The 27440-nt window shown below is 40.6% G+C and overlaps 1 protein-coding gene across 5 annotated transcripts in view; it reads left to right on the plus strand.

Annotated features, from left to right (window-relative positions):
- The window catches only part of pag1 (phosphoprotein membrane anchor with glycosphingolipid microdomains 1), a 167218-nt gene that overhangs the window by 23747 nt on the left and 116031 nt on the right, over nt 1–27440 (plus strand). For 4 of the 5 annotated variants that reach the window (XM_072252993.1, XM_072252973.1, XM_072253038.1 and 1 more), the window contains exon 2: nt 9476–9627. The exons of the other annotated variant lie outside the window; for it this stretch is intronic. The gene's annotated coding sequence lies outside the window, so the exon portion shown is untranslated. The remainder of the gene's footprint in view (nt 1–9475; nt 9628–27440) is intronic. 5 annotated transcript variants of the gene reach the window in all.

Here is a 27440-nt window from a genome sequence, read left to right on the forward strand (position 1 = left end):
AATGAGAGGGAATTTGTAGAAAGCCCATTAAATGTTTTGTAGCAACACACAAAAAAAATTGCTGGTGAACGCATTTTTTTTGTGTGCATTACCAGCATTTTTTTTGTGTGTGTGTTGCTTGAATTTCCAGCATCTGCAGATTTCCTGGTGTTTGAGAAGTTTATTAGAACAGCTTATGGCTGAGCCCACTAGGCGAAAGGCAGTTCTGGTTTGAGTGTGATGTAATGAACCAGATTTGTTTAGGGACCTTAAGGGAAAAGAACCCTTAGGAAACACTGATTATTTTGATAGAATTCACCCTGCTGTTTGAGAGGGAGAAGCTAAAATCAGATGTATCAATATTACAGTGGAATTACAGAGACATGAGAGATTTGATTGGACGAGAACACTAGCATGAGCAGCAATGGCTGGAATTTCTGGGAGCAACTCAGAAAAGTACAGGAGGGATACATCCCAAAGATGAAAGTATTCTAAGGGGAGATTGAGGTAATCATGGCTGAAAAGGCAAGTCAAAGACAACATAAAAGGTGAAGAGAGGGTATATAATATAGCAAAAGCTAATGGGAAGTTAGAGGATTGGGAAGCTTTTAAAAACCAGCAGAAGGCAACTTGAAAACCATAAGGAAACAATGCCAAACATTTTGTTTTCAAATATATAAAGAGTAAAAGAAAGGCAAGAGTGGAAATTGGACCACTGGAAAATGATGGTGAGTGGTAGTAATGGGGGATGACCTTAAGCCTTTTGCATCAGTCTTCACTGTGGGCAACACTAGTAGTATGCCAAGAAATTTGAGAGTATTGGGGACAGAAATGAGTGTATTTGCTATTACTAAGGAGAAAGTGCTTAAGAAGCTGGAAGGTTTGAAGGTAGATAAGTGACCTGGACCAGATGGACAACATTCTAGGGTTCTGAAAGAGGTGGCTGAAGACATTGTGGAGGCATTAGTAACCTTTCAAGATTCACCAGATTCTGGATGGTTCCAGGGGACTGGAAAATTGCAAATGTTATTCCACTCTTTAAGAAGGGAGCAAGGTAGAAGAAAGGAAGTTATAGGCCAGTTAGCCTAACTTCAGTAGTTGGGAGGGTGTTGAAGTCCATTATTAAGGATGAGTTTCTGGAGGCACATGATAAAATATGCAGAAGTCAGCATGGTTTCCTTAAGGGGAAATATTGCCCGACAAACCTCTTTAAATTCTTTGAGGATACAAGAAGCAGGATAGACAAAGAAGACTAGGAGGAATGTGTGTACTGGATTATCAAAAGGCCTTTGTCAAAGTGCCACACATGTGGCTGCTTAACAAGATAAGACCCATGGTATTACAGGAAAGATACTAGCATGGATAGAAGGTTAGCTGACTGGCAGGAGGCAAAGAGTGGGAATGAAGTGGGCCTTTTCAAATTGACTGCTGGTGACTGTGTTCTGAAAGGTGCATGTTGGGGCCTGTTTTTTTTTCATGTTATATGTCAGTGATTTGGATGATGGAATCGATGGCTTTGTGACCAAGTTTGCAGACTATATTAAGATAATTGGAGGGGCAGGTAATGTTGAAGAAGTAGAGTGTCTGCAAAAGGACTTGGATTAGGAGAATGGGCAAAGAAATGGCAAATGGAGTATAGTGAAGGAAAGTGGATGATAGTGCAGTTTGGTAGAAGGAATAAAGGTAGAGACTATTTTTTTAAATGGGGAGAAAATTCAAAAGTCAGAGATGTTAAAGGACTTGGGTCCTTGTGTAGGATTCCCTAAAGGTTAACTTGAGGTTGAATCAGTAAAGAAGGCAAATGCAATGTTGGCATTCATTTCAAGAGGACTAGAATACAAAAGTAAGGTTGTATTGCTGAGGCTTTGTAAAGCATTAGTCAGACTACAGTTGGGAGTATTGTGAGCAGTTTTGGGCCCCTTATTTATGAAAAGATGTGCTGGCATTGGAAAGGGTCCAGAGGAGGTTGATTCTGGGAATAAAAGGGTTAACATATGAGGAGTGTTTGATGGTTCTGTGTTTGTACCTGCTGGAGTTTTGAAGATTGAGAAAGGAATGTTATTGAAAGGTCTGGATAGAGTGGATGTGGGGGAGTTTAGAACCACAGGGCACAGCCTCATTCTAGTGGACGTCCATTTCGAAAAGAGATGAGGAGGAAATTTCTTTAGTCACGGTGGTGAATCTGTTGAATTGATTGCCACCGATGGCTGTGGAGGCCAAGTCATTGAGTATATTTAAAGTGGATGTTGGTAAGTTCTTGATTAGTTATGGCATCAAAGCTTACAGGGAGAATGGGAGTCGGGTAGATAATTAATCAGACATGATGGGATGGCAAGGCAGACTCAATGGGCCAAATGGCCTAATTCTGCACCTATGTCTTATGGTGGTCTCTCTTTCTTTTATTTATTGACATTCAATGTGGAATAGGTCTTTCTGACTTTTCGAGCCACGCCGCCCAACCATCCCCCAATTTGATCCTAGCCTAATCATGGGGCAATTTACAATGACCAATTAAACCACAAACTGGTACATCTTTGGTATGTTGGAGGAAACCGGAGCACCTGGGGGAAACCCATATGGTCACAGGGAAAACATACAAACACCTTACAGGCACAGGTAGGAAACGAACTCTGGTTGCTGGTACTGTAAAGTGTTGTGCTAGCAACTACACTACTGTGCTGTCTTACAGAACAACATGTATTGCAGTTATAATGCACGGATTTCCCAGTTTCTATAACCATGAGTTAAATGTGTAAATTGGCTGCTGTTTGTTATGTTTTGTGTTCTCCGTGATGTGGTAGATGTGAAATGTAAGAAATTCCACAATATTTAGATGTTAGTTTAAAAAGTATATGCACTTGGGGCTTTTGATGTAAACAGCAAAAAATTGTCATTGTCATAGATTAATCATGTACTAAAACAATTCCTTCAACCCATTAAGTCCCTACTGAAGTATTATTTTGCCTAGAAGCATTGACCTACGCACAGACCTACCCACCCCACCTATTCACCTACTTATCCAAATGGTGCAATTGAACAGACATCCACCACTTTTGCTGGCAGCTCATTTCACACTCGCATCACCTTCTGAAAGAAGAAATTCCCCCTCAGGTTCCCCTTAAATATTTCACCTTTCACTCTTAACCCATGATCTCCAGTTCTAGTCTCACCTAACCTCAGTGGGCAAAGCCTGCTTGCATTTTCCCTAACTATACCTCTCATCATTTTGCACCCCTGTATCAAATCCTCATTCTACTATGCCCCAGGGACTAAAGTCCTAGCCTACTTAACCTTGTAACTTGGGTCCTCAAGTCCCAGCAACATCTTGTAAATTTTCTCTGTATTCTTCCATCCTTCCTTGTATCTTTCCTGTAGGTAGGTGACCAGAACTGCCCATGATACTCCAAATTAGGCCTCATCAATGTATTGTATAACTTCAACATATCTCCTGTACTCAATATTTTGATTTATGAAGCTAATGAGTCGAAAGCTTTCTTTATGACCCTATTTACCTGTGATACCACTTCCAAAAAGTTATGGATCCCTCTGTTCTACTGTAGTCCTCAGTGCCCAAATTTTACTGTGCATGTCCTACTCTGGATTTTCTTCCTAAAATGTGTTATATTCTTCAAAGCTTTTATATTTCTATTTCATTACAGGTTTCCATTAAAAACAATGATTCTGAAAATCTCTTTGCCTGTTTTTATTTCAACAGATTTTTATCAATATTGTAAATCTCACTTATTCTCTAGTTTTTTTTCTCGCCACCCTTCTAACATTCTTACCATTGAAGCAAATGTTTGGTAGTCCTGTTCTATGTTGCATATGGTATATTTTATGGAGCAACACATACAAGATGCTGGAGGAATTCAGCAAGTTAGCAGGCATCTATGGAGGAGAATTAACAGGCAACGTTTTGGGCCAAGACTTGAAAGGAAAGGGACAGAAGCCAGAATGAGAGGGTGGTGGGGGAAGAGTTGCTCAAGATTTTCAGCAGCTGTAGAATTTTTTTTGAGTGTGTGTATATAATTAGTCCAGTCACTTAGTTACAGAGCTGAGTTTGTTCACTTCATACACTAGGCACTGCTTACAAGATGTTGCTTTTTGCTTTGTGACATTACACAGCTTTCAACTATCATGATCTAGGACTAAGCTGGCAGATCATATCAGTACTCCTCTGTGGCAAAAAAGAAAATGCTAAGAATGAAAATAATACTTTTTCACATTTTCAGCCTCTAATACTGCTTCTCGAATTGACACACACAATGGTATTATTTATGACTTCCTTGGCTTGTGAATTCTGAAAATACTGAGCACCTGAAAGTGTTTCTCACACTTGGATCTTAAAAAAAAATCAGAATTGTACAAGCAGTTCCTTACAGAAGTCACATTTTGAATGAAAATTCACTTGTATTATTTTTATATTTGAGTCCATTCAAAGTAAATAGTTTTTATTTAAATAAAATGAATGATTTGAATTGGTATGTTCTCTAAAGTACCTTATTGTCTAAAAACATTTGTGACAGACAGAATTCCCAAATTTTTACGGAAGGGATGGAAGAGAAGGAATGCTGCATTATCTTCTCACTATATTGAAAGTGTGCATTTGAAATTTAATTTGTATAATGAGCAAAATCCACACATCATTGTCGTATCTCTGGGCTTCTTTGATGTTGCTACACATTCTGTTACTGAGACTCATCAGTGGATCTGTGTGAATATACCACAGTTGTTACAGACTTTATATCTGTATGTGTGTGTAAATGTTTGAAACTTTCACCAGGAAACACCAATGCCTTAGCCCAATAGTGGAAAACAGATGGAAAAAGAGGAATGTGGATGTCTCAAAAAAATACAGAACGTAAACATGTTGAATCAACATCAATCATGTGCTTTGATTTTAAAAACTCAGCATTCATAACTGATTGAAACAAAGAGAATTGCAAGGCTTGTGCTGATAAACTAGCTTTTGAAAATCTCACCACCAGCATTTATTTGGTCCTCTTGCTGCACAGCAATGTGTAGAAGCAGATTTTCATTTGGAGAATGAGATCTACTAATTGATGCCTAAGAAGTGGGAAATTCACCTTTATGCAACACTGCAAGATAACAAGTTGGAGTCCATTTAAAAGCCAGGCAAGATGAGCTTGTTTTGAAATATAATCACAATTGTTCCCTGATCTAGCAGAGTTCATGGGTGCAAAATATAGAGTCTAATTTCTTGATGCTATTGCATAAATGGAACAGAAACGCTGCAATTTTAGTAGAAATGTCCAAAATACATCCTGAAATATTTCAAGATTTTTGTAGTATTGATGCCCTTGCAGTAAATGTTTCTATGAATAGTAATATGCATGTATGCAACTATTTCACTGTTAACCACAAGTTCCTGTGGTTTATGTGCTTTGGGGATTTAGTTATATGCAGTTCAGGGTAATTCTCATGGCAAATGTTCCTTCTGGATGTCTCTACAGAGGTTCCTAACAAGAAGTGATCATTATTTTTTTAATCCAAGAGGTAAGGATATAAAATAGATGTAATCAAAATATATTTATTGCATACTTGGTCAAGTTTTAAATTGTGGGTAAGGTAACAACTTCAAGGAGGAAGATGCCCCATTAATCTAAAAATATATTTAGCTAGAGATGTGAAAATGCTGCTTAGAGCTGTTTGAACAGCTTTGCATCAGCAGATAGTTGGATGTATAACATGGGAACATAAACTTTTATATTGTGGCTCAGAGAAATTTGTGACCTACAGAGGCCATTTGGCCTATCATGTCCTTGCAGCTCAAGTACTCCACTTGACTACTATTTTTAAATGCTTAGAACATTTCTAACTCCAATACTGTTTCACACGAGTTTCCTCTTTTCCACGAGAAAAGTTGGGTGGTTTTTCTCCCAAATAATTATATCAATTAATGTAAAATATATCTCATACATTTCTAGTTCTCGAATTCTTTGCCTGGACTCCGTGACATCAAGGATGTATTACTGATTTAACAAACTTGCTGTCCTTCAGAGATGTATGTATAATTACAGACTTAAAGACCCCTCTGATCTTTGTACACTTCTTGATAGCTTTCTATATATTGTATGTTTCCCCCCCCTCACTGTTTATGCTTCCAAAATGCAGTAGTTGTACTGTTTTTTTCAGGTTGAATTCCACTTGTCAGTTTTCTGTCTACTGACCTGTCAGTTGGTATCTTCCTGCAGTTTCATTTTTTTAAAACATACTGTTTTGCATGCTGCTTCGTCATGTACTACCCTGTAGTTCATTTATACACACCATAAAAGAACAAGGAAGTTGAGCTATACGGAACCCCACATAGTCAGCAAGAATTTCATTATTCAATCTTTATCTTTTTCCATGGTGTCTTCACTGTTCCCTCTCTCTTGGTTTCTGCATCATCTTACCACTTTTTCTGCTCTAGCTTCTCCAAGTTCTAATGAAGGGTGTTCGGCTTGAAATGTTGGCCCAGAAATTCTTCTCCTTTGTTTTTGCTACCACCCAAAAAGAATTCTGTGTGAAATAAGTTCTGAGGTTCCTAGAACAGAGCTGCTGGGGTTTCTCTTGGGTAAAGCCTGATGTTGCTTTATCATGTTGTTGCATTAATCTGTTGTCAAGTTTTGCAGCTATGCAGGCAATTCTGTTGAATTGAGAAGGAATGCCTCAGTAATGGACGAGGAGAGAGAGGAAACCCCCTGAAGGCTCAAAGTATCCTCAAGGCCTATTACTTATTGGATTTATGTTCTTTTCTCCAAGGGGCTATGCAGATCCTCCAGGATTAGATGCTCCTGACAGTTTGTCCATGAAGCCTGTGGAGGGAGTAATAATTATGTGCTGTCTATGAATGCCTTCGCTCTGCAGTGATCAACTCGCATGCTCATTTTGCTGTTGCTGGCTGAAGGAAAGGCAGATGAAGTCAATTCCTCCTTTGGAATATGGAGCTTGGGTGATGCCCTAATACAGCAAGTGGCAAATTGAGATCTAGCATTAAGTATTTGTAGGGAGCATCAAATGATCCTGAAAGGAGGGTGGTGAGGGTGATCATGTCTTTGATCGTCACTGGCAAAGTAGTTCAGTTGCATATGTAATGCTGAATTTAAGGTTGCAGGAGGTGCCAATCTCAGTGAGTGCTGTTGTGATAAACAGTAACCCGTGTCACCCTCTCTCCTCAAATAGTTCTGCCTATGGAAGTGGCTCCTGATATTTTTTTTGGAAGGATAAAAATTTAATGATGATGCCTGGGAATATACATGTTTTATTTTTTTTTACTGTGCTCCAGGCTGAACAGACCTTTAACTGCATAGCAGTTGACAGAACCATTTTTGAGGCCCTAAGTTTATTCTCCTCACAGATGTGGCCTGGCTATTTAAGTATTTCCAGCTTTTTCTGTTTCTATTCAATTGTTCTTTTCACATTTTGCTATTTCAGTCCATCTTGTAAAAAGCAACCATCCAAAATATCTGTTCTCCCCACATCAATCAGCTAACTTATGTATTTCCAATTACTATTTTATCTTCTTGGAAAATAAATTTGCATCTATTTTACGTAACCTGATATCCACTTACGTGCATTTCCCCCCACGCATCCTGAAGGCTAACCGTATGCTGTAGCTGCCACCAGTCTCATTTGCATGAGCAAGGCAGTAGCATCCGTGGTTTCCACTTAATCACCAGGAGTTGTACCATGAAAATATCTCATCTGTGCAGGAGTTTAGAAACATAATTATGACTGTCATGTGGAAAATGTACAGTACTGTGCAAATGTCTTGGGTGTATAAATATATATCTATATAGCTAAAGCAAAAATAAACCTAATTTCGTGATGTATGTGAGTGATGATGAGCCTGATTCTGATCTGGGTCTCTGTTGTGGACTGAGAGTGGGAGGGGAGAGGGAAATCATGGTTGGGAAATGGGGAAGGGAGAGCGGAGGGAGTGGGAAGCACCAGGGAGACATTCTGTGATGATCAGCAAACTAATTGTTTGGAATCAAATGACCTTGCCTGGTGTCTCGGGTGGGTGTGTCTGTACCTGTACCATTCCCCCACTACTACCCCCCCCCACCATGGCACACCTTTTCTGCCACCTGTCCCACAGCGCTCCACCCTTGCCATTCCAACTTCCTTTGCTCCCGCCAAATTTACAAACTCACTGTTCCCCACATTGACAACTACAGTACTGTGCAAAAGTCTTGGGCACCTAGCTATCTGTATGTGCATATGTATATGTGCTCAAGACTTTTGTACAATACTGTACTGTGCACTTACTTCAGATGGCATGCCAATACCCTGTCCTCGCATTCATGCTATCAATCACAGGAGTAACAATGGAGAACAAGAAAGTTCTCTCTGGCCAGTGTTTATTCCTTGACCGATACCACAAAACCCACAGTGGATGTTGGTTAGTTTACTCTGTAGTGAGATATGACTCTGCTTAGTTAATCCCGCTCTTGCTTTCCATGAAGTCGTAAAATATGTATAGTCTATACTTGAATCAATGAAAAGGTATTTCTTCATTTTCATTGTTCTATAGATAGTAGAGTAACATTCAAAATGATCACGTTTCAGATGTTAAAGTTCAGATTTGCATTACATATAACATAATGGCTGACCGTTTGGTCACAACCAGCCGATGTTCCTCTTAGGCCTTTCCTGCGTACATCCAATAGTGAGCTGTCAATTCCCTTCTCACTCGAAATAGTTATCCTGACTCCCTTTAAATGTATCTATACTGTCCATTTCCATTTCACTCTCTATTCTCCTGGAGGGTATTTTGTTTTGAGTTCTGTGACTTGCTTTGCCACTATTTTCTCTACAGCCGCTGAATCAAAATCTTGCATAATTTTAAAGACCTCGATTGGACAGTCCACTTTCTGAGTAAAGAAACCGAGTTTGCTTGTTCTGTATGGTGCATGTATACCATTGCATTTCTTGTGTAATCCTTCTAAATCTATTCTACATTCGAGTGCCTTAATACATCTCTCATTGGATGCAATGATGAGAGTGATCTGGAGTACTCCAAATGATTTCTAACCAGGGTTTAATATTGATTGAGGATAATCTAGCTACTTTGCAATTCTATTCCTCTAGAAATCGTGTTTTTTTTTTTTAATTTTTTTTTTAAAGACTCTGCTATTAATCGGCTATCAAGAGCAGCAGATGTCCCAGAACTGATCCTTGTGGAGGACAGCTACCTATCGTGAACATCTGCCTAATTTTCCTTGCCCACTTTTCTATCCTAAAGCCAGCCAGCAATTAATTCTGCAACAAATCCCTCCGTTCTGCATTCTGTGGAGTATTTCATCAGTCTAATTTGAACTGGTTTATTGAAGGTGTTCAAAAATGTAAATAATTTGCATGTACCATTAATAACATTGTCTAATCTATTAAAATTCACTAAGATCGGTAAAGTAACAATTTCTTCATGGAATCAGTGTTAGATATATATTAACATTTCATCTAATGATATTCTATTCATTTTTTAAACAAGAATTCCATGTTTTACATAAACATGAGATTCTGCAGATGATGGAAATCCAAAGTAACACACACTAACCCTGATGAAGAGTCTCTGCCAGAAGCATCGGGTCTTTATTCCTCTCCGTAACTGCTGCCTGACCTGCTGAGTTTTTCCAGCATTTGGTGAGTGTTACTGCATATTTTTCATGACAGAATTGATACTCAATTAAATGGGGACACCTCTTCTTCCCTTATTGGGAGGTGGGGGAGAGAGAGAGAGCTTGTATGTCAAATTACCTGGTGAACGAGTAGTCTTTGGGGTATTAAAAGTCTGTGCCTTTATTGACACTTTGCTGCGTGCTGAGCAGTCAGTGGAGGGTGTTTTTGTTTTGCTGGTGGTGGGGGTGAGGTCATTGCCTTGCTGCTGCTTGTGTGTGGGAGGGGGGAGCTGTGGGGGGGTGCTTCGGGGTTCTAACATTTTAACTGTCATTCATTCTTTGGGGCACTCCTTCACGATGTATATTGTATACATTTCTCTGACATTAAATGTACCTATTGATGGAATCCCTGTTCATATTCCATAAAAATTAAAATATTGGTGTTGTACTGTACACATCCACAGTAAATACAAAGAAACACAATAGCATCATTGAAAAACCGTACACAAGGACAGACAAACAACCAATGTGCCAAAGACAACAAATTGTGCAAAGACAAAAAATATTTAAGAACATGTGTTGTGGAGTCCTTGAAAGTGAGTCTATAGATTGTGAAATCAGTTCTGTATAGGGGTGAGTGAAATTATTCTCTCTGGTAAAGAGCCTGATGTTTGAAGGGTAATAATTTTTCTGGTGGTGTGGGACCTGAGGTTGCTGTACCTCCATGATGGCAGCAGCAAAAAGAGAACATGGCCTTGTTGATGGAGATCCTTGATGGATTCTGCTTTCCTGCGACTTTGCCCCTTGTATATGTGCTCAGTGCTGGGAAGGGCGATACCTGTGATGGACTGGGCTGTATCCACTACTTTTTGTAGGCTTTCCTGTTCAAAGGCATTGGTGTTTCCATACCAGGCTGCGATGCAGCCAGTCCGTATACTCTTCACTATGCAGCTATAGAAGTTTGTCGAAGTTTTAGATGACATGCTGAATCTTCACAAACTTCTAAAGTAGAGGCTCTGGTCTGCCACCTTTGTAATGGCATTTATGTGTTAGTCCCAGGATAGATCCTTTGATATGATAATGCCAAGGAATTTAAAGTTACTGACCCTCTCCCCCACTGACTTGTGAACCTTTGGTTTCCTCCAAAAGTCAGCTCCTTGGTCTTGCTGACATTGAGTGAGAAGTTGTTGTGGCACCAGTCAGCCAGATTTTCAGTCTCCCTCCTGTATACTGATTCATCACCACCTTTGACTTGGCCATTAACAGTGGTGTTTTCTGCTAACTTAAATATGGCATTGGAGCTATACTTAGCCTCACAGTCATAAGTGTAAAACTAGTAGAACAGTGGTCGCACGCAGCCTTGCAGTTCACCTGTGCTGATGGAGATTGTGGAGGAGATGTTGTCGCCAATCCAGACTGACTGGGGCCTGAAAATGAGGAAATAGGGGATCCAGTTGCACAAGGAGGTATTGAGGCCTGCGTCTTGGAGATTATTGATTAGTTTGAATGGATGATAGTGTTGACTGTAGAGCTGTAGTCAATGAAGAACGTCCTGATGTATGCATCTTCATTGTCCAGGTGTTCCAGGGTTGAGTGAAAAGCCAATGAAATGACATCTGCTGTTGACCTTTTGTGATGGGAGGCAGACTGAAGCGGATCCACGTAACTCCCCAGGCAGGGGTTGATATACCAGTACGACCTTTGCCCTCTGAGCTGTTGGTCATCACGTGGATTACTGGCCACAATTTTGATCCCTTTTTATTGGAAAAAGAATATGGTGGCATTGGAGATTCATAAAGTTAATTGACACAAAGTACTAGAGGAACTCAGCAGTCAGGCAGCGTTTATGGAGGGTAATGAGATCCTTCATCAGGACTGGAAATGAAGGGGGCAGAAGCCAGAGTCGGAAGGTTGGAGGCGGGAGAGGAGCACAAGCAGGAACATGAGGGGATGGGAGAGTGGGAATGAGGTGAAAAACTAGGAGTTGATGGGTGGAAGAAGTAAAGGCTGATAGGAAAGGGCAGTAGACCATGGGATAAAGGGGAATGTGATGGGTAAGTTGAGGGAGGAGACGAGAAGGGTGAAAGGGCCGCAACAATGAAGAAAAGCAAAGGATGCGGGTATAGGGGAGCAGTTACTGGCTTGATATGAGGTTAATAAATGAAAGGAACATTGAGGTAAAATAAGCTATAAGCCACCTCCCCCGGTGCCCCTCCTCCTTCCCTTCCCCCATGGTCCAATCTCCTCTCCTGTCAGATTCTGTCTTCTCCAGCCCTTTACCTTTCTCACCAACCTGGCTCAACCTATCACCTTCTAGCTTGCCCTCCTTCCTCTCCTCCCACCCTTTTATTCTGGCATCTTCCCCCTTCCGTTCCAGTCTTAATGAAGTGCTTCGGCTGAAAATGTTGACTGTTTATTCATTTTCAAAGATGCTGCCTGGCCTGCTGAGTTCCTCCGGCATGCTGTGTGTGTTACTTGATGAAGTGTTAACTGATCAGGGAAGCCAGTTAATCTAATCTATTAAAGTTAAGGTGTTTGATAAGTTTCATTATATATCTCAATGAAGCGGTAGAGAAGAAAGGTATAAAAAATGTGGTAGTTGGTGATTAGATACATTTTTGAAAGTGTCATCTTTATTCAGTTATCTTCAATTTTCATGAAGCACCTGTAACACCCAGGGAAAGGTTTCACTGCTAATGTAATGGTCTTTCTGTAGAAGCAGTGTTTGAGTTATGGTTAGAGGTAACAAGTGCTTTGGAATGTGAGCAGTACAATGAAAGGAGTGTGTTTTCGTGTTGTGTGCCTGACACCGGCGTGAACTGGGTCTTTGGTTCGGTGGGAGATGAAGGGGAAGACGCCAGGGAGAAGAGGTCGTAGGACTCGACCTGACAAAACCCAGGGAGATGGAAGGAGGATCAGCGAAGGGGAAACTGTGAGCTCCAACTTGTGCACGTGAGACTGTTTCATTAAAATGGGCCCTTTTCTTTTTTTTACACACCCAAAGGATAGTAAACAGAATTGTCCCTAGGTTTCAGTAGCAGAATTCCTTCCATGTTTGATAAACTCTGAAGTATAGCTTGAAATTTGCAAAATGTAGAAAACTGTGGCCAGGATTGTTATTTTCCTTTACATTGATTTGTATTGATTAACAAATTACAAAAAGTTGTCACACCCCAAGCTTTGTAAAACAACAAACTCAATTGGCTAGGAAAATAATGATGTCCTGTAGTTGGGCCATGTTATCTCACTGTACACATTTTCGACATTTTTTTAGAGCCATGATTTGTGGCATGGACCCAGAACCTCTTCTATATTTATATATAAAAGTAGTCATTTATATATAGTGGTCTAAACTCCAGATGTTTGTTCCCTTAAAATTTTGCCAGGTTTTATGGTGAAACGATAAGGAAAGTAGCTTTTAAAATTATAATGAATTAATTCTCTAAACATGTTGGAACGTGAGACTGCTCTATAACAAGTACTAAAGTGAGTGTCTGAATTAAATTTCCTTAATACAGTACTGTGCAAAAGCTCAGGAGCCTAAGACTTTTGCACAGTACTGTAATAATTTTGTGTTGCATTGTACTGCTTGCTGCAAAGCAAAGAAATTTCATGACACCTGAGTGATAAATGAGAGAGGGAGATAAAATCATTACAAGATTAAACAAAACTATAGTCAACTGCTGCTGCTCATGAGATGTATAGAAGTTCTGCATAGCATTGGGTTAGTTGCAAATTGGGGCCAGTGTGACCCTTGAGTCAGATTGTTCTTGCATGAAATGTTGTGAGATTATTGATATCCTAGCCTAGAGTCTTGTGAAAGGAGAAACTGGAAGTGAAAGAAGTTGGTGGTGACATGGTTTGAATTTCTGAACTTTAAATTTGGTATTATTTTTAGGCATGTTTAAAGTTGCTGATATTTTTGTGTTTTTGTGTTTTTACAATTTGGGTACTCAACCTTATTTAATATTTAATTTTATTTAATGGGAATTTCAGATTTCTGCAGTCCACCTATTTTCCATATTAGAGTTTTATCATTTGCTCTGGCTGAAAATTCAGAATGATGGCTTTAAATATTTTATAATTATGGATGTGCCCAACATTTCATGTAAATTTTGGGCCACAGATGCAACATCAAAAGAATAGCAAACTTGTGTAACCATGCACTATGGAAAACTCTTGTCATTTTAGGCCCCAGATGGAGCCCATGAAATCCCTGATAGCTTCAGCTTAAACCCAGTGTTAATGATAATGTGGCAAGTGACCAGGAAAGTGGTTCAAAATGAAAAAATGTGATTGGGAGGTAGGGAAGGTGGAGGAAGGCTCTGGGACTCTGAAGTTGTATAAGACATTGGTGAAGCCTAATTTGGAATATTGTGTACAGTTTTGGTCACATAGTTACAGGAAAGCTGTGAACAAGTTTGAAAGAGTACAGAGAAAATTTTGCAAGGATATTGCTGGAAGGAAAGATTGAATAGGTTAGGACTTTATTTCATGGAGTGTAGAAGACTGAGAGAAGATTTGATAGAGGTATACAAAATTGTGAGGGGTATAGATAGGGTAAATGCAAGCAGGCTTTTTCCGCTGTGGTTGGGTAAGACAAGAACTAGAGGTCGTGGGTTAAGGGTGCAAGGTGAGAAGTTTTAAGGGGAACATGAGGAGAAACTTCTTCACTCAGAGGGTTGTGAGAATGTGGAACAAGCTGCCAGTGCAAGTGGTTCATGCAGGCTTGATTTCAATGTTTGGATAGTTACAGGGACGATAGTGGGATGGACGTCCAATGTCCCAGTGCAGGTAGATGGGACTAAGCAGTTTAAATGGTTTGGCATGGGCTAGATGGGCCAAATAGCCTGTTTCTGTGCTGTCCTTTTCTGACTGTCACTGCAGTAATGCAACTCGTACCTAAAAGTGTGGATTCTGGTGCTATGTTGGCAGGGGGAGCAAATTTAATCTGTCTAATCATTGTACACTCATTAACATGATGAAAGCCAATATTGATGGCAATTGCTCCCCAATAATCAATTCACCAAAATCACAAAGCTCCAGAGCTCATCAATCTTGGTTCAAGCATGAACCGAGAAGCTGAACACCAGAAGTGAGGGGGTTATGACTGCCCTTGACTTCAAGGCAGTATTTGGCAGAGCTTAGCATCAAATTCCATCGTAAAATTGACAATGATGTGTGTTAAAGATTAAACCCTCCAGATTTTTTGCACTTTGTTGTCAGTAAATCTAGCACCAGGGCATTGCTGCTAGATGTCTTCAAGGCAGGATCCTAGCCAAAAAATCTAACTGCTTCAATGACTTTCTATCAGAGTGGAGAAATAGGAGTGTACATATTGTTATGTGTAGAAAATACCAGCAGGAAGCAAGGCAAACGGCATTGAGATGTCATTGTTCACTTATGAGCATACATTTGTACTGTGAAGGTCCTGTGTGATATCTATTTCTAATGAAATTATAGATTATCAATGGGAACCATATCTATAGTTTAACCTGAAGTCCACCTTAGGCCTATGCAATACATCCATAGTGCTCTTACGTGCAAGATATGATATAGCTGTTGGCCTCAAACTAGTTGTAATATTCATGTCTTGAAGTTAGTTGGTTCAAATCCCAATCTACAGTTAAAATCTACCCCTTATGCTTCCAATGCAGTCCTGCATTGCTGTGCTGCTTGTAGTATCTTTTCTCTGATCCAACACTAAAGCTGACCTCCATCTGCCGACCTGGAAATAAGTTGAGTGAGTTTGAAGAAGGGCAAGTGAGATTTCCATTTCTCCTTCTGTGTACTTGAACTTGCTGTTATTCAACTGCCTTCCTGTAGCTACCACTGGGTTGTCAGAATGTATTTTTACTGGTAATCTTGTCAATTGAGAATGAAAGCTGTACCAAATTCATAGTCAGGTTGATCTCCTGGTGGACAAATGCACCTTGGAGAGCATTCTAACTGGTTGCATCACCGTCTGGTATGGAGAATCGGAAAAACAATCAGAAAAAGCTGTAGAAAGTTGTGAACTCAGTCAGCTCCCTCATAGGTATTAGTCTCCCCAGCATGTAGGATATCTTCAACAAAAAGTGATGCCTCAAAAAGGCAGCATCCATCACTCAGGACATCCTCTCTTCTCATTGCTACCATCAAGGAGGTACAGGAGCCTGAAGACACACTCAGTGTTTTAGTCATAGCTTCTTCCCCTCCACCGTAATATTTTCTGAATGGACAATGAACACATGTACACTGCCTCAATATTTATTACTTTGCTCTCTTTTTGCTCTATTTATTTTAATTTAAAATACATTTCTTACTATAATTTATAGTTTTTTTATGATTATGTCCTGCTGTCACAAGGCAACAAAGTAGATGACGTATGCCAGTGATATTAAACCTGATTCGGATTCTGCTGCAATAAACGCATACTATTTGTATTCCTCGTTACATATTATACCACAATGACTATTTTGAGGATCTCTGTACAGCAGCTTTCAACGTTGTCTTTTCATTTAAAAGATATTTTCTGTTCTTCCTGCCAATGTGGTTAACTTTTCATTTATGTAAATTGTACTGGGTTAGAGATCAAATGCACAAGAGATTTTGCAGATGCTGCAAATCTAGAGCAACAAACACAGAATACCAGGGGATCTCAGCAAGTATAGAGAGGAATAAACAATAGATGTATCCTACATCCAATCTGGAAAGGAAGGGACAAGGTGGAGAGAGGGGCCAGGAGTACAAGCTGGCAGGTGATGGGTGAGCCAATCACAAACAAGAGCTGGAAATCCGAGCAACGCACACAAAATGCTGGAGGAACTCGGCAGGCCAGGCAGCAACTGTGGAAAAGAGTACAGTCGGCATTTTGGGCTGAGACCCTTCAGCAGGACTGAAGAAAAAAAAGATGAGTAGAGTTAAGAGATAGTTGGGGGAAGAGGAGGGGAAACACAAGGTGATAGGTGAAACCAGGAGGGGAAGAGGTGAAGTTGATTAGAGCAAGTTGGTGCACAGCGAACCAGTCACCCAATCTTCGGGTCTCACCAATATACAGGAAGCCACACTGGGAGCACCGGACACAGTGTATGACTCATATGTTGGGGAACCTACGCTCTGTCCACCAGAAAAATTGGATTATCCCAGTGACCATTCATTTTAATTCTACTTCCCATTCCCATTCCGATATATCCATCCATGGCTGCCTCCGCTGTCACGATGAGGCCACACATAGTCTGGAGGAACAACACCTTATATTCCATTTGGGTAGCCTCCAACCTAATGGCATGAATATCGATTTCTCAAACTTCTGGTGATGCCCCCACCCCTTCTCTATTCCCCATCCCCTTTTCCCTCTCTCACCTTATCTCCTTGCCTGCCCATTGCCTCCCTCTGGTGTTCCTCCCCACTTTTCTTTCTTCCATGGCCTTCTGTCCTCTTCTATTGATTCCCCCTTCTCCAACCCTTTATCTCTTTCACCAATCAACTTCCCAGCTCTTAACTTCATCCCCTGCTCCCAGTTTCACCTATTGCCTTGTGTTTCTCCCTCCCCTCCCTCCACCTTTTAACTCTGCTCCTCATCTCTTTTCTTTTCCTCAGGTCCTGCTGAAGGGTCTCAGCCCAAACTGTCAACTGTAGCAGAGAAAGGATCAGCATGGGTATGGACCAAGTATGTCCAGAGGGGCAGGTAGTCAGACAGTGTGTACATCTTTTGCAAACCCTTCAGTAGTTGCATAGGCACCTGAAGAGCAGGCTATCTGTTGGATGGAAGTGACTGATAGAGGCAGATGCCAAGTTTTTAAGCTCACCAGTGGGAGGTGGTGCTTTAGTACTGCTGGCCCACCACCTTGAGGGAGTCTTGATCATAAGCGGGCCGAAACTCCTGAAGACAGGTGGCAGATCAACTGATGAACCTACTGGTGATAGCACAGGACAGTAAACATCTTAGTCCACATGTATTCTGTAACTCTTTCCATAGAAGCTGCCTGGCCTGCTGAGTTCCTCCAGCATTTTGTGTAGGTGATGGGTAAAACCAGGTGAGGAGGAAGATGGGTGGTTGGGGAGGGGGAGTGAACTGGGAAGTGGGGAGGTGATAGATGGAAGAGGGAAAGGACTGAAGAAGGAGGGATCTGACAGGAGAGGACAGAGGATCCTGGGTGAAAAAGGAGGGGGAACACCAAGGGAAGTGTTGCGCTGGTGAAGAGAAGGGATAAGAGGGGATCTAGAATGAAAAAGAGGGAAGGAGGGGAGATAAAAAAAACCCTGGAGTCCATTGTTCATTTATGCTTGCAAATCAAAAATGAGGTTGGCTACATCAAATTCCCAATAATTCATAATTGCTAGTGACTGACAGGTTGAGCAATTCTGACAACGCGCAAATTATCTTAAATTGTTGATGCATCCATAAAATCTTTTCAAAATCTGTTAAGTGTAAGAGGGGTCATGTGAGGAGGTCATATTTATTGCATCCACTCTTGCCCAGCCCAGCAGTGTCGTTTCAGCTATTGACTGAAATTACCAGCTGCAGCATCAGATAGTACTTAAACCAGAGGTGATGAATTATTAGAGTATTTCTTCCATCCCTGTTCAAAACCAAAGGGTGAATGAGAAGGCATAGCTTTATAAGAGGGAAGACTGCATTTTAGTGTTGTTATACTGCTAACAGGAGCACAAATACATGCTGGATGTGAACTTCATCTGAAATAATATTGTAATGCTTGTGTGTAGAATTACAATGTACTCAGTTACTCTGTTGATTTTGAAAATGGAATTAGTTATAACTTCTGGAAAGAATTCTCTTTCTCTATTTGCAGTGAGTGAGAAAAGTGCACTCATCTATTGAAGTAGTATGCTATTAATCATTTAATAACTATTTTGTACTTTATTGTCAAAATCCTTTCAGATGAACAGTCAAAGCTATTGACATCTTTATGCATTGATTATAAGTAATTTCTAATGGTCTAAGACATACAAAGTGATAATATGGCCAATGGGAGTAGGCAGTTTAAATGGTTTGGCATGGACTAGATGGGCCAAAGGGCCTGTTTCTGTTCTATACTTTCCTATGACTAAGAATTTTGTCTGCATTTGTCAGCTGACAAGTTGGTGCAATAGGCAGGACTACAAATAACATAGATGCCTTATTTCTATTGATATATTTAAGCAAAGATAGGAAGTATCTATTTAAAACTACTATGAGATTGTGCCTAATGTCTCACCCACGAGCCCTTGCAAAATGCATCTTGTCATTTTGCACCACAGAATTTCCCATAAACAGCCAATGAAGTAGATTTACTGAGAGACGTTGATGCCATGGTCAACAAAACACTGCTTGCCTTGAATATGGCTGAGGGATCTTTATCTACTGTGATATCAACATAGTCTTTCTATGCTAAGATTACCCTAGATATATACTCAGTGGTCAGTTCATTGGGCGCAGGAGTGGAACTCAACATGGTCCTTTGCTGTTGTGGCCCATCCTCAAGATCCAACATGTTGTGCATTCAGAGATGCTCTTCTGCACACCTCTGTTGTAATGCATGGTTATTTGAGTTGCTGTCACCTTCCCGTCAGCTTGAAAATCTGGCCGTTCTCCCTGATCTCTCTCCTTTACAAGGCTTTTTCACCCACAGAACTGCCACTCACTTGATTATTTTGCACCATTCTCTGTAAATCCTGAGACTGTTGTGCACGAAAATCCCAGGAGATCAGCAGTTTCTGAGATACTCAAACCACCCTGTCTGGCACCAACAATCATTCCAGTGTTAAAGTCACTTGGATCACATTTCTTCCCCATTTTGATGTTTGGTCTGAACAACAACTGAACCTCTTGACCATGTCTGCATGCTTTTATGCATTGAGTTGCTGCCAAATAATTGGCTGATTAGATATTTGTATTAACGAGCAAGTGTACAGTGCATTGTGGCCACTGAGTGTCGATCAAGAGCAAAAAACATTTTCCTTATATGAGGAAAGTTTGACAGCTCCGGGTCTGTACGCACTGGAATTTAGAAGGATGAGGGGGGATCTCATCGAAACATTTCAAATGTTGAAAGGCCTAGACAGAGCAGACATGGAAAAGATGTTCCCCGTGGTTGGTGAGTCAAGGACAAGAGGGCACAGCCTCAGGAAAGAGGGCTGTCCACTTCAGACAGAGACGCAGAGAAATTTCTTTAGCCTGAGGGTGGTGAGTTTGAGAAATTTGTTGCCACAGGCAGCTGTGGAGGCCAGGTTGTTGGGTGTACTTATGGCTAAAATTGATCAGTTCTTGAATGGACATGGCATCAACGGTTATGAGTAAAGGCCTGGGAGTGGGGCTGAGGAGGAGAGAAAAGGGATCAGCTGTGATTGAATGGTGGAGCAGACTTGATGGGCCAAATGGCCTTTTTCCATTTTGCCCTTCCCCTACTTACTGCCAGAACACGGATGGGCCTAGTCTTTCACCTGTTGGTAGACACAGAAACCCTTGTGGTTTTTCCCCAATGCTTGGGCAAACGTTTAAAATGCGGTCATTTATGTGGTTAGGAAGGAGTTCCAAAACAGGATCTAGCAGACTTTTTTTATTGTATAATAAGCAGCATGCTACCATCACCCACAAGGAAATAATGGAGTTTCAAATTTGTATTGCACTGTTTTCTCATATGTAGTCACTGGTATGTTCATTTTTTTTATTTGTTCGTAACTTTGAAAAGTAAGAAGGCGATAGAAATGCTTGGCAGGTCTGAAAGCATCAGCAGAGAGATAAAGAGGAATTGTCGTCTCAGGCTCAGTGCCAATGTTCCCTCACACCTTTTGCTACCAGTGCACAAAGGAATTTAAACTGCGCACAAAAGGTTGTTGTCCTCTATCCTGTTAAGTATGTGTCGGGATCAGTCACATTTCCTTTTCCGGTTTCTGATGTGGACAGTGTTGACAACGTGGAGTTTGTGATGATTTGTCTGCAGATTTTAGAACTGGCTTATTTATACTGTTCTTATTGAATAGATTATTCAGTGAACACATGTTGTTGTCACTGGGCGATAAATTGCACAGCACAAGATTTTTGCGCACACTGGCCATTACAAATTAGAGGGAACATTGGTCAGACCTGTCTCTTTATAAAGAAATCTGGCAGTCGATTATAGCAATGTCTAATAAACAGTTTAAAATGTCAAGTAAACAATTAAAAGAATGCTGCTGGCCAAGCATTAGGAAAGCAATCCTACAGGTCTATCCCAGCATGTGAAGACAGACTCCGGCGGATTGAGCAGACGAGACCAATGGAAGGTCCAACGGTCAAGAAGGCGGTCTCTGCAAGTGTCATGGAACGTGTAGAGCAGGACAAGACACAGAAGATGTCCTGGTCATCCACTGTACCTAGTCCCATCTCCATCCGTCTAGACTCTGTCTTGCTACTGGATCCAGATGGGAATTGGGAAGAGAGAGTGAGGCTGACATTGCACAACTCTCCCTCACTTAAATCCAAACCATGCGCTAGTCTCGACACCATCTGGTGTCCAGGTCCTCATCGACGTCGACGATGGACGAACAACTCAGGACTAGAATTCAACTGCATCTTTCATTCATTTTATGGATTGACTAAATGATTTTTCTTTTCTCCTTAAAGTTTTTAATAGTTGCTTTAATCCTGTGTGCAATCAGTTTTTCATTACTTGCTGCTTTTGTCTTTGTTCAAGAGACGCCTTCAAACTTGTGTTAACATTTTGTGGAAAGTGTGTTAGAACGAAGTGCTGATAACTTTCTCAAGTTCATGCTTTATTTTTTCAAAAGAAGCAAATGTGTTGTGTAGTTATTTTTCTTGATCATTTAGAAATAGTTCTTGGCTGTTCTGAGACAGTATGCTGAAGTGAATTTTGTTTGCAGGTCTTTAAAATCAGCACGGGTTACAAAATAATGATGAATTGCACACTTTTAAAACAATAAATCTGTCATGAAGTAAGACTTCATGGCAGGACTTACTTTGCCCAATACAGAGAATAGAAATGAGTGTGAATTTGAAGCACCCAGCTGAATATTTCAATTGAAACTGCAAATAAATCACATTGACAAGAGCAGTGTCTTTAATGGTGCTGTTTACAAGATTTATCTCTTGACTATTGACTGAATTGAAAAGGAAAAATGTATTAACACAAGCCCAGTTCACAAAATAATTCCCTGCCACAATGTCAGTTTGGTGAAGTACTTGTGTTCTGCAGTGAAAGTCTAATTTTGTAGTTCAATAAATCAAAATACAAGAGATCAAAGAATGGGTTCAGGGCCACAACCTAGTTGTCAGTTATTTTTATTCTTCCTGCTATTATCTATAGCCCCTATTTCTGTATCTTTACATCTTTGCCTATGAAGAAAAAGAGGGTTTCTCATGCTGCTGATGATAAATTCCATGTGGCATGACTTGGATATTGAGAGGACCATTTTGCTATAATATAGGAGCAAGGGTAGATCGTTCAACAGTTTGAGCCTACTCTGCCTTAATCAAGACCATTTCCCTGCACTTTTGACTGATCGCTTTAATACTCCAAAAACCTTTTGATGTTTTGAATGACTGAACCTTCGCCCCAGAATGCTGTGGAGAATTCCAAATGTTCACAGCCTTCTTGAAAGAGTGAGGGCAAGAACAAGAACCTTGAGTAAATTAGACTTGTTCTCAGACTGGCCTCTTGTTCAAACTCCTCATTCAGGGGAAACATTCTCCCTGGAACTAATCTGTTGAGATGTAAGAATCCTCAATATTTTAGTATGGATTCTGTTTCTAATTCTAGTGCAATTTCCTCTCATTGTTAATTCTAGAGAACATAAACCTGGACGAAATGACCTTTCCTCCAGCCTGGTTTAAAAATGAAAATCGCTATCAAGCACTTGAATGCTGTGGCAGGATCCGCGGAAAGATAAAACGAGTTAATGTTTCACATCAAAGAACTCGTGAAAAAGTGGGGAAAAAAGTTAGTTTTTAAGCTGCAGCAAAGGTGGTTGTAGGGATGGATAGGACACAAAAAATAACTGTGATAGGACAGGGGGTTGCTGAGGATTGAGTTCTTGACTGAATGTTTATAGGTTGACCGAGGTGTATGTTGCAGATAGCAGGTCGGGAAGATCCATTGGGAAGAAAAGAGAAGCCGAGGCAAAATCATACTTCTGGAGCCAAATGGGTATTTCTGATAACTGGCTTCCCTATCTATATTAGAACTTTGAGTCTTTTAAATTGGAGCCTTGCACTATGTAGGTCATTGACACAAACAACATATTGTGCTGCATGTCTCAATGTGTATGTGACAAATAAAGATAATCTTTACATGGCAATGGGTACCTTGTAGAATTTGGAAAGCACCCTAGTTCCAATTTACATAAATGATCACCAGAATAGTTGGTTCAATTTTTGTCAAAGATGGTCATTGTCAAACTTGAGGCATATTTTCAAAATCTGAGTGTATTCAGGTCTTGAATGAAGATTTGTTGTCTTGTCTTGATTTGAGCTGTTGGTGGGCCAGATCATTGGTGCAACCAGGTGTGATTAGGCCTGGATACTACATTGAGAATCTGCAGCAGCAGACTCCTGGGAGGCTGGAATGATTGGTTTCTTCCTTTAATTCGAACCATGTGGGTGGGGTGCATTCCCCTCCTTCCTGTCATTTTCAGCTCTATGGTGACTTCTTGATCTGACACTTGGTTAAATGTACCCCCTTGTCATCAAGGGGCCAGCTCTCTCTGCTGATCTGTTTCATGTGCCTGTGGTTGAGCTGAGGTCTGGCAGACCCTGAGCTAAGCATCTGTGTGTTCGTGGAGTAATTGCCATTTAATTATTCAGTCAGTGAGCAGTTTCCATTACTCTGAGATGCAAAGCTACTTCAAAGCACTGCATAAAAGTTAGAAGATGGCTCTGGTCACATTTGAAATGGGAGCACAATTTAGTCCAATATCAGGCTTAATTTTCTCAGTTTCAGTTTTCTCTTGAATTTTGTACGAGTATGTTGAATGGTGCTTCAGAAAATTCTAGAGTATAGTAGTGAGGCCCCTTGGCCCAACTCATCTGTGCAGCCATGATGCCTGTTCATGCTAATCTTATTTGTCCACTGTAGGCTTTTATCTCTCTCTCTTTTCTATCCAAGTCTTTTTTTCTGTCTAAACAGCTTTTAAATCCTGTAATGGTATCTACATTTAACACCTCCACCATCATCAAGTGCCATGCCCAGTTTGAGCTTTGACTGTGATGGCCCACGCACTCCTGTTTCGGGTCAAGTGGATCAATTCATTGGTATTCATTTCCAGTTCTCTGGCTGCTGTCTCCATCATCGTTTGTCTTTGTCTTCCTCTTGCTTTCTTCCCTTCAATCTTTCCCATAACTACCGTGCATTCTAACTCCTCTTTCCTAATCACATGTCCAATGAGGTGACATTGTCTTTTCATGATCTGATACATTATTTCTCTTTTTGTGTTTGCTCTGTTCATGACATCCTCATTATATATTCGTTTTGTCCATGATATTCTTTGCATCCTCCTCAAAAACCACATCTCTGCTGCTTCAATTCATTTCCTCATGTTACTAGATATTGTCCAACATTCTGAGCCATATAACATAACTGGATAAACATAACATTTCACTGCTCTGAGGTGGGTTGTCATGCCTAGTTTAGCATTGGTCAGTATACTCTTCATTCTCATAAAGGTGTCTTTTGCCATCCCTATTCTTCTTTTGATGTCCATGTCGTACCTGCCATCTCATGTCACCCAGCTTCCTAAGTAGCAAGAGTTCTGTTCTTGACTTATGTCTTTCCCGTTTATTCTCAGCCTGCAGAACTAGGATTCTCCTTTTTGGGTATCACCATATATTCTGTCTTTTTGCAATTGATAGATAGACCCATTTTTGCACTTTCTTCAACGATTATATCAATTAAGTTTTGTAGTTCTTCCTCCGTACTTGCAATTAACACGGTGTCATCTGCATATCTGAAATTATTGATGTTTTCACCGCCAACTTTGTTTCCCAAGATGTCTGTTATTTTTTCTAATATAATTTCACTGTACACATTAAATAAATCAGGGGAGAAAACACACCCTTGTCTAATGCCTCTCTTGATTTTTGTAAACTGACTCACTTCTCCATCTATTCTTACAGTGGCAGTTTGTTCCCAGTACAGATTTCTGATTAGGCGGAGGTTTTTCAAATCTAGATCTGGAGTTTTCTGTAATATTTCAAATAACTTATTACCCTACTATCAAAATAATTTTGCATCCATTAGCTCGCTCACTCTGGATTCCATGTGCTCTAACTATCAGACCAGCCTACCGTGCAGTACCTTGTCAAAAGCCTTGCTAAATTTCATGTAGACTGTCTACCATCCTCCTTTGTCTATCATCTTGGGTCACCCTTCGAAAAGACTCCAACTGTGAGTCACTATTTCCCGTGCACAAGGCCATGCTGACTTGCTCTCTGTCCTTGTCTTTCCAAATGCAGATCAATCCTATCTCTTAGAATCCCCTCTAATAAATTGCACACCAATGACTTTGGGAGTTTTGAAGCAAGTTTTTTTTTTGTCCCCGCAAGAGTGCTAGGTACCTCCAGAAGAGGTGGTGGAAGCAGATATGCTAACGTACCTTAAAAGAACATTTAAAAAGACGCATGAAGACACAAAGTAGAAATGTATGGGCCATGAGGCAGATGGGGATTAGTTTGATTAACCCTTTGTCAATGGGTGGAAGGGATTGTTCCCATGCTGAGCCTTTCTGTTTCTCATTCACAACACTGATAAATAAAACCAGTTTCCTTCTGTTTGATACCACATACTTGACATCCTTCATAGCTATTCCATCCTTCATGCTGAACGTAACTTTACACAACTTGTAGACTAAGGAACATTGTCCTTGAATTATTTCCTTTATTGGGATTTCAGTCGTGGATACAAGAGGGAATCATTTTGAGGAGATTGGAGGATAGAGGAGAGGTCAGAGGTAAGTTCTTTACACAGTGTGGTGAATGTGTGGAATGCCCTGCCAGGGTGGTGGTAGAGGCAGATATATTAGGGGCATTTAAGAACCCTCTTGGGTAGGTAAAAAATGGATGGTAGAAAAATGGAGGGTTATAGAGGAGGGATGAGTTAGATTGATCTTAGTGTATGTTTCCACCGCTGTCTGCAAGGAGTTTGTACCTTCTCCCTCTGACCATGTGGGTTTCCTCCCATGGTCAAAGACATACCGGTTAATAGGTTAACTAGTCATTATAAACTGTCCCATGATTAGGCTAGGATTAAATCAGAAGATTGCTGGGTGGCAAGACTCAAAGGACCAGAAGGGACTATTCCACACTGCATCTCAATCAATCAATCAATGATTTGCATTGTGGGCTGAAGGGCCTGTCATCATCATCATCATCATCAGGTGCCGTGCCCAGTTTGAGCTTTGACTGCCATGGCCCACACACTCCTGTTTCGGGTCAAGTGGATCAATTCATTGGTATTCATTTCCAGTTCTCTGGCTGCCGTCTCCATCATCATTTGTCTTTGTCTTTGTCTTCCTCTTGCTTTCTTCCCTTCAATCTTTCCCATAATTACAGTGCATTCTAACTCCTCTTTCCTAATCACATGTCCAATGAAGTTACATTGCCTTTTCGTGATCTCATATATTATTTCTCTTTTGTGTTTGCTCTGTTCATGACATCCTCGTTAGATATTAGAAGGGCCTGTACTGTCCCTTTAGGTTATATGTTCTAAAGGCACATTGTGTGCAGTTCTGGTCACCTAACTATAGGAAGGATATCAGTAAGATTGAAAGAGTGCAGATAAGATTTATTAGGATGTTGCTGGGTCTTCAGAAGTTGAGTTACAGGGAAAGATTGAACAGGTTAGGACTTTATTCCTTGGAGCGTGGAAGAATGAGGGGGAACTTGATAGAGGTTTACAAAATTATGAGGGGTATAGACAAAGTAAATGCGAGTAGGCTTTTTCCACTTAGATTAGGAGAGATAAGTACAAGAGGACATGGCTTTAGGGTGAAAGGGGAAAGGTTTAGGGGGAACTTCACTCAGTGGAACGAACTGCCATCTGAAGTGGTAAATGCAGGCTCACTCTCAAGTTTTAAGAATAAATTGGATAGATACATGGGTGGGACAGGTCTGGAGGGTTATGGACTGGGTGCAGGTCAATGGGAGTAGCAGAATAAAGTTCCGGCACAGACTAGAAGGGCTGAATGGCCTGTTTTCTGTGCTGTAGTGTTCTATGATGAAAGAACAATGAAAGGCTATGTGGGAGGGAAGGATTAGACTGATTTTGGAGTAGGTTAAAAGGTCAATACAACGTCATGAGCTAAAGGATCTGTCCTGTGCTGTACTGCTGTATGTTTAAAATTAACATTAAATGGAATTGCAGAAAGATGAATACATCAAATAATGTGAAGAAAGTTGGATCAATAATTCATGTGCAAATACAACATTCTTTATAAAACTGTGGTTGTTGATGAGTTGCTATTTATGCAAAGCTAATTGCAGAATGATGCCAATCATCAGGTAACATGGAGATGTCGAGCTACAAGTCTTCAGCAAGACCCCAACTAAGGAGGAAGTGATGCGAGGATAAGATCAGAAGATAATTGCCTGCCTTCCCTTGAGGAGAAAAATGTAACCAAAGGAGAATGCACAATCATAAGTTGCTGCTTCAAGCCGAGTGTGACATTCTGGGCAGCGTGTCTGAGTTGTCACCGAATCGATAGTGCAGGCGATAATGAGTTTTCGCTACTTTGTTTTCAATCCAGACTGGGAAATTGACAATAAATCAAAATTTACATGAATTTAACGATGTCACACCAAAGGCAAATGTCCCAATCTGAAGCTAGTTAACGCTTAAATAACAGCTGTTATTTGTTCATGTACTC

Source organism: Mobula birostris, chromosome 1, assembly GCF_030028105.1.
Source record: "Mobula birostris isolate sMobBir1 chromosome 1, sMobBir1.hap1, whole genome shotgun sequence".
Lineage (NCBI taxonomy): Eukaryota > Metazoa > Chordata > Chondrichthyes > Myliobatiformes > Myliobatidae > Mobula > Mobula birostris.